At 48.6% G+C, this 6,912-nt stretch overlaps 1 long non-coding RNA gene and 1 other non-coding gene across 2 annotated transcripts; both read right to left on the bottom strand.

Moving 5' to 3' along the window:
• Window positions 1-2,858: 2,858 nt before the first annotated feature.
• TRNAC-ACA (transfer RNA cysteine (anticodon ACA)) lies at window positions 2,859-2,931 on the bottom strand. The gene has a single exon. It is a non-coding gene; the product is annotated as a tRNA-Cys (tRNA).
• Window positions 2,932-4,015: 1,084 nt separating this feature from the next.
• On the bottom strand, window positions 4,016-5,542 carry LOC138088759 (uncharacterized). Its single transcript, XR_011145729.1, has 4 exons — window positions 5,278-5,542; window positions 4,766-4,897; window positions 4,252-4,393; window positions 4,016-4,108 (listed from the first exon to the last, which is right to left on the bottom strand). It is a non-coding gene; the product is annotated as an uncharacterized lncRNA (long non-coding RNA).
• Window positions 5,543-6,912: the final 1,370 nt, after the last annotated feature.

Here is a 6,912-nt window from a genome sequence, read left to right as displayed (position 1 = left end):
AACTTGTACTGAGCACTCTTTCCGGGCTTAGCCGCCTTGTCTACCTGTTCCCAGCTAGCTCTGCTTATCAATATCCCCCGCGGAACTTTTTATTTTTTAGAAGGTATGGGCCAGGGCTCCATCCCAGGACGGTTTGATCAGAATCTGAGGGAATGCAGCCCAAGCGTCTTTTAAGAGCTTCCCAGATGGTTCTAATGTGCAACCCGGGTGAGCCTCACTGTACCGGGAGAATATTATTTTATGGGTGAAGGAAGACCCTACTGTTGTCCCCAGGGCCCTTGCCCAGACTTGTGTTTGCTTGCATCTGCCCTCCTCTTCCAGCCCTCTGCCTGATGGTGGTAAACCTCTTCCCTCCACCAGCCCAGATTTTGCTCAAGACAGGGCCCTGGTTCTCCTCTGTGCAGCCCACTGGCCTCCAGGGGCCCTGGTATTTACCTATTCTGTCATTCCACAAATATTTATTGAGCCACTACTTTGAGCCAAGTTCTGCGCTCAGCTGCTGGGGAAAAGGACTGCAAAGCTGAGGAGCCTGAAGATTCAGTTCCCCCATTCACCCAAAGAGAAGGTTAAGCTGGGCTCATTTCTTGGGTAACTGGATTGAGCACCTGCTCAACCTCTGTTGTATACACTGGGGGCATGGTAATGAACAAAATTAGGCCAGCTTTCTTTTACTCCACTCACACACATCTATTTCCCCTTACCTCCCCTATTTCCCCTTTTCCCCATTTCCCCTTACCTCCCCTATTTCGACTCTCAACATTGAGCTGCTCTGTTTATTACCTGGCAAAAGATATAGAGGCTCAAGTTCAAAAGTGGAGTAGGCCACGACTTCCTCAGTAACAAATGGGAGCCCTGGCGTGCGGACTGGAGAAGGGCACTTTGCCAGGAGAAGCCACTTCCACCTCTTTGAGGAAGACTTGGGGGGTGGAGCACTCAGGGCAGTCCAGACCTGCAGCGGGCTCTATCCAATGGTAGAGGAGGCTTGTGCTTAGGAACCCAAGCCTTCTGGAAAACAATGAGCAGAGAGCAAGTGGGCGGATCAGGGAGACAAGATACCAGAGACAAAGAGGAGAAAAGAAGAATTGTACCGGAGTCGGGGCTGGGGTTGGGGGAGGGGCGGGGCGGTGGGTAGCATTTTCTGAGGCCAGTGGCATTCTCCAACCAGGGTGAAAGAAGATCATTGCAGAATCCAAAGCAGCTCGGAAAAGTTCTGAAGGAGGTGTCGTTTAGATCCGTCTCATGGGTCCAACACAGCCAGTTTTCCTTCAGTGCTGCAATACTCTGCTGTTTCCGCAATGCGCTGAGTGCCCAGATGAAGCCGTTTTACCCGCATCCACTTGTAGGAAGGAAGGACTTGGGGGCAACCCTGGATGGGCACCCAGGTAGAAGGTGCTCCCTCTGTGAAGTGGCCCCAGGGCACTGAGAGCTTCTGCACCACTGGTCCCCCAGTGCAGGTCAGCTGAGACAGCAGAAGCTCTCAGAGCCAAACGTGGGTGCAATTGTATTGAACTGTTTAAATGATTTCTCTTTCTCGCTGGTCAGCAACAGAATTAGATTTGCTTAGTGAACGCACACGTGGTGCAGATCCATCATCGAATCAGATTGGATTTTCTGGACTAACGTCCCTGGAAATTTCTAGTTAGCAGCACGGAAAATTTTTTTTTCATAGACTATTCTCACTAGAAGGACCAGAGGCATCATCCATTCCCAAGCTTCTTCCTTGGAGTTCATGGGTACTTGGGGCTGAGAGAGACCTAAAGCTAGAGTTCATGGGAAGAATGCTTGATTTCACCACACGGGTGCTGTGGTCCCTTGGGCAGTTACCCCACCTGTCTCGACATTCATCATGAATGTGGAGAACATGGGTGAGAGGAGCCGCTGGACCTTCTGGCCACAGTGTATGAGTCCCCTGATGCGGTTCCATGTTTTTTAATATGAAAAAGAGTCCCTGAAAAGCTAGCATTCCTTCGTTCTAGGATAGGGCTCCCCTCCATATCTTCCTCTTTTGTGAATCAGTCTAATCTACAAGTACACACTCACAGCAATCAATGACCCATCCTAAGAATCGCCTCTTACCCCAAGTTCCCCTCCAGTTACTGTCGCCTCTTCCTCCCCAAACTTCTCTAAATAGATGCCCATCCACATAGCCTCCACTTCCTCGAGATATCTCCCCTTCCTTTAACTTTTTAGCGATTATCAAGTTCCTCAGGAGTCAGTCCTGGCTTAATAAATCTACAAAGCTCTTTAAGGAAAACAATAACCTTCTTTGCACCCACACACCACTTCCTCGACCCCCTCCCCCTTCCGCTCTCCCCCTCCCCCCTCCGCTCTCCCCCTCCCCCCTCCGCTCTCCCCCTCCCCCCTCCGCTCTCCCCCTCCCCCCTCCCCTCTCCCCCTCTCCCCTCCCCTCTCCCCCTCCCCCTCCCCCCCTCCTAGGCAACTAGGACTTTCATCTCTGCAGATCATTTGTATCTCATCTCTGCTCTCACCCGTTTTTCTGGCCCTAGCATGTTCTGTAATTTGCTGCCTCGGCCTCCTCATCGGGAAGCTGTACATAATAACAGAGCTACCTTCTAGGGTTGTTATAAGAAATACCAGTTAATACACGTAAAGAAAAGAAAGTGAAGTTGCTCAGTCGTGTCCAACTCTTTGTGACCCCATGGACTATAGCCTACCAGGTTCCTCCATCCATGGGATTTTCAAGGCAACAATACTGGCTGCTGCTGCTGCTGCTAAGTCGCTTCAGTCGTGTCCAGCTCTGTGCGACCCCACAGATGGCAGCCCACCAGGCTCCCCCGTCCCTGGGATTCTTCAGGCAAGAACACTGGAGTGGGTTGCTATTTCCTTCTTCAGGGGATCTTCCTAACCTAGGGATCGAACCCAGGTCTCCTGCATTGTAGGCAGATGCTTTACCATCTGAGCCACTAGGAAAGTCAGATAAGAACCTGTGAAACATCCTAGAACAATGCCTGGCATGTACAAAGTCCTTGATAGAATGTTAGCCATCATCATCACCACTATCATCATCTCATCCCATCTCTCCTGGCATCTTTCAAAGTACCCAATTCATTCAGAAAGCCAGTAAACAGTGGTCAAATAAGTGAGCAAAGGCAAGTGTTTCTTCCTGAACTCTCCCTTCTTTCTGCAGCCCTGCTTGGATTTCATGGGGAGGGGAAGGGATCTTTCTGCTTGTTTCGGGAGCCCAAGTAGAAGGATCATATCTGTGGACCTCTGAACATTTTCCCAGTCCTCTGAGAACATCCTTGATGTGTAATGTCCAGCTGTGAGCAATGGGGAAAATCTGCAAAAGGAAAACAATTTCACAGGCGGTTGGATGTTCACTTTTGGTTCAGGGTACATAGTAAATCTTCCATTTTTAATAGACATGAAGAGGTATATATAACTTTAGGCTCATAATAACCAGTTTCTCTTTGCTCCTGGTTTGTAATGATTTGTCAGGAGTGCTGTAACAGCTTACCACCAAAAGAGTGGCTTAAAATAACAGAAATGAATTTTATCCCGGTTTCAGAGGCTGGAGGTCCACCATCAGGGAGTCAGTGGGGTCAGCCTCCTTCTGACACCTCCAGGGTGGAATCCTCCCCCTCCCTCCTCTCCCAGCTCCTGGTGCTTGCAGGCAAGCCTTGGTGCTCCCTGGCCTGGGGCTGCGTCACTCTGATCTCTGCCTCTGCCATCGCGGGGCCTTCTTTCCTTGTGTCTCTCTCTGTCTCTGTATCTCTCCTTGTGACATGGGGACACCAGTCATATGCGCTGAAGGGCCCACCCTAATCCAGTATGACCCCTTCTGAACCTCACTGATTACATCTGCAAATGTAATCATCTGTATCTGTATTTCCAAATGAGATCACATTCTGAGATTCTGGGCTAGAAATTAATTTGGAGAAGGAGTGATGACGGGATTCAACCCAGGGTTTTGTTAATATGTGTTTACCAAATATTTTTCGTGCATTTGCAGAGAGACCTACTTACTGGCCTGCTCAGGGCCACCCTGATGAAGCTGCTCTCTGATGCTCCCGCGATAGTTCTTTCCAGGCTTTCCACCAGCCAGCCCACTTCCGTCATCTCTTGCTTGGCTGACATCTTGAATAACCTAAATCATAGGTCTTGCCTAATTAAACCTTTTATTGCTTTTGCTGCCTGCCAAGTTCACCACTCCTCCCCAGTGTGGCAATGGAGATGCCCCCTAACATGTCCAGGCATTTTTCTCCCTCCTTCAACCACTGGGCTACTCACCACTTTCTCTCGAGCAGACCCTCACGTCGGCACCTCTGAACCTTTGTCCAAGCTGTCTTCTCCTTCTAGAAAGCCCTCCCACATTCCCTTCTCTGAAGTTGTCACTCATCTGGGGAAAACATGGATTTAATCCTGAAAGGACCTGCCCAAGAACAAAGATAGCATGGGGCAGAACTGAGCACTGGGAGATACTGAGAGCTGAGATATCATCAGGTCGTTCACCCCCATGTCAGCGCTTCCATGTCCTGCCCCTGAAATCAGGCACATGGGTATGACTTGCCCTGTCAATGAATGGGAGGGGAAGTGATTTGTGTCACTTCCGGATGGGGACTTTAACAGCTGGCCTGTGATTCATCTCCTATCCCCATCACTCTCAACTCTGGCCACACGGACCATTCCGGGTGGTGGAGGGTCTGTCCAGCAGAACCCAGAAGGAGGGAACTCAGAGCACAGTACCCAGCTGACCAAAATCATCATGTGACAAGGGGAAAAAATAGACCTTGTTGCCGCATACCAGTAGCATCCTGAAGGGGGTTGTCACTGCAGCCCAGCACAGTCCATCCTGACCAGGTCACCCTCCAGCAAGGCTATGATAAACATCAACTCTTCCAGTAAACCTCTCATGCTCCTCTCCAACCAGATTCACCTGTTTAAAGAATCCAGTACATAGTTATTGAGCATTTAAAATCCATCGGGCACTATGTGAGATGCTAGCGATAAACAGATGAAAATGGCATGACTATATAATTGGAGTTGTTAGAAGTGTTGTTAAGGACCAGGGTCTTAGAAGACTACGTGACCCAAAATCTCACCTACTCTTGAGGTTCTAGAAAAGCCCTCCTGAAAAAGGGATGTTTGAAACTGGCAGCCATTAGACTAGGCATGGATAAGCATGTCCTCACCACCTCCTGCCCCCAGAGCTTTGTGTGTTTCCCTTCCTTGTTATTAGTTAGAAATATTTAGTGGATATGTAGCATAAACATAATTTCAAATGGCTTAAGCAACAAAGGGGTGGGGCATACTTACAGGCTCACATAGCAGTAATATTCAGAGGAGGGTTAGCTTCAGGAATGGCTGGATCCAGGGCCTGATGTTATCAGATCTCTGCCTCTCCAGCTCTTAGTATCTTCCAGATCAGTTTACTCCATGTTGACTTTGTTCTCAGGTGGGCTGTTTGCATGTTAAGTCGAAGGCTGTCAGTTAATTTTAGGTTACTTAGTTAGAGAACTCCTAAAGTCTGAAGAGGACCGAGCCCTGGGAAACTTTCCCCATTTTCCCTGAGAGGTCATGGGAGCTTTGAGGAGCCCACATGTACATTTGGCAATCACTCATTCTGAAATCGCTGGCCCTTCATGCTCCACCCACGTTCCTGGCTTGACTGTCTCTACCACCACCTCCAGCTGCACTTTCCAGCCTAACCTGCCTGCCTGCCCTGCCCATTCTGGCTCCTTTATCCTCTGGGTTTTGCTTGTACCTCTGAGGACAGAGCTTCCTACAAAAAGGGGCAACAACTTCTCTGAGTTGGGACTATACCGTCTTGCACAGGACAGGAAAATCTTTAAATAATATTTGCTCATTGAATGGAAGAAAAGAGGAAGGAAAAGAAGGAAGATGATTTGCACTTATGTACAGACAGTTGGCTTAAAACTATTATAACAGAGCTGGACCCTATGGGCCTTCCCAGCACAGACACCCACCCCCCACCACCCATGTCATCCACCTGCCTCTTGACTGTAGAAAAACTTTAGCCAAAGACTAAACTTAATCAGAGAAGTGAGAAAATGCAAAAGCAAAGGAAAGTGATCAAACAAGACCAAATAATAGTGTATCCATTAAACAAAGTCAAGGACCTTCAGTTCCTCCTCAAGGACCACAGATAATACTCTGAGCCATATTCTTTGAGCTGTTTTACAGATACTAAAACTCCCAAGAGGTGGAATAAGTTAATTATACTAAGGCTTCCCTGGTAGCTCAGCTGGTAAAGAATCCACAGGCAATGCAGGAGACCCTGGCTCAGTTCCTGGGTCAGGAAGATCCCCTGGAGGAGAACTTGGCAACCCACTCCAGTATTCTTGCCTGGAGAATCCCCATGGACAAAGGAGCCTGGAAGGCTACAGTCCATGGGATTGCAAAGAGCGACTAAGCACACGTTAAGTGACCGCAAGCACGTAGACCCCAAACAGGTCAGAACTGGAAGGCTGATGATGTTGACTCTCGGTTACCTCACCACCAACCAATCAGAAGAATGTCCACGAGCTGATCACACACCCCACAACCCTTTCCTTGGCATGTAACCCTTTCCTTCTTTCCCTTGTATAATCTCTGAACAAAACATGGAAAGTAGGGAGTTGATTTGCGGGGGACATGTGTCCACCTTCTCCCCAGGATTGCCAGGTTTTCAGTCAAGCTATCTTTTCTTTTTACTCAACATTTATCTGTCAGTATTGGATTCTTGAGCCAGGAGCAAACCTCAGTTCAGTAACATGATCATTCATCATCCAGGTTTAGGAGATAGGATGGTTCTTTGACATTTCCTAAACTTTAATGTGCTCTTCTTGCCTCTGAGGCTTCAGACAACTTATCTCTGCAGGTGCTCGATGGCATCCTGGATGATCCTTAGGATTGTCTTAGTTGATGGAGAAGTTATAGCAGGAGTTGCAG

Source organism: Capricornis sumatraensis, chromosome 11 (genome assembly GCF_032405125.1).
Source record: "Capricornis sumatraensis isolate serow.1 chromosome 11, serow.2, whole genome shotgun sequence".
Taxonomy (NCBI): domain Eukaryota; kingdom Metazoa; phylum Chordata; class Mammalia; order Artiodactyla; family Bovidae; genus Capricornis; species Capricornis sumatraensis.
The sequence above is the reverse complement of the archived record's forward strand: the minus strand, read 5'-3'. Positions and strand labels throughout refer to the sequence as shown.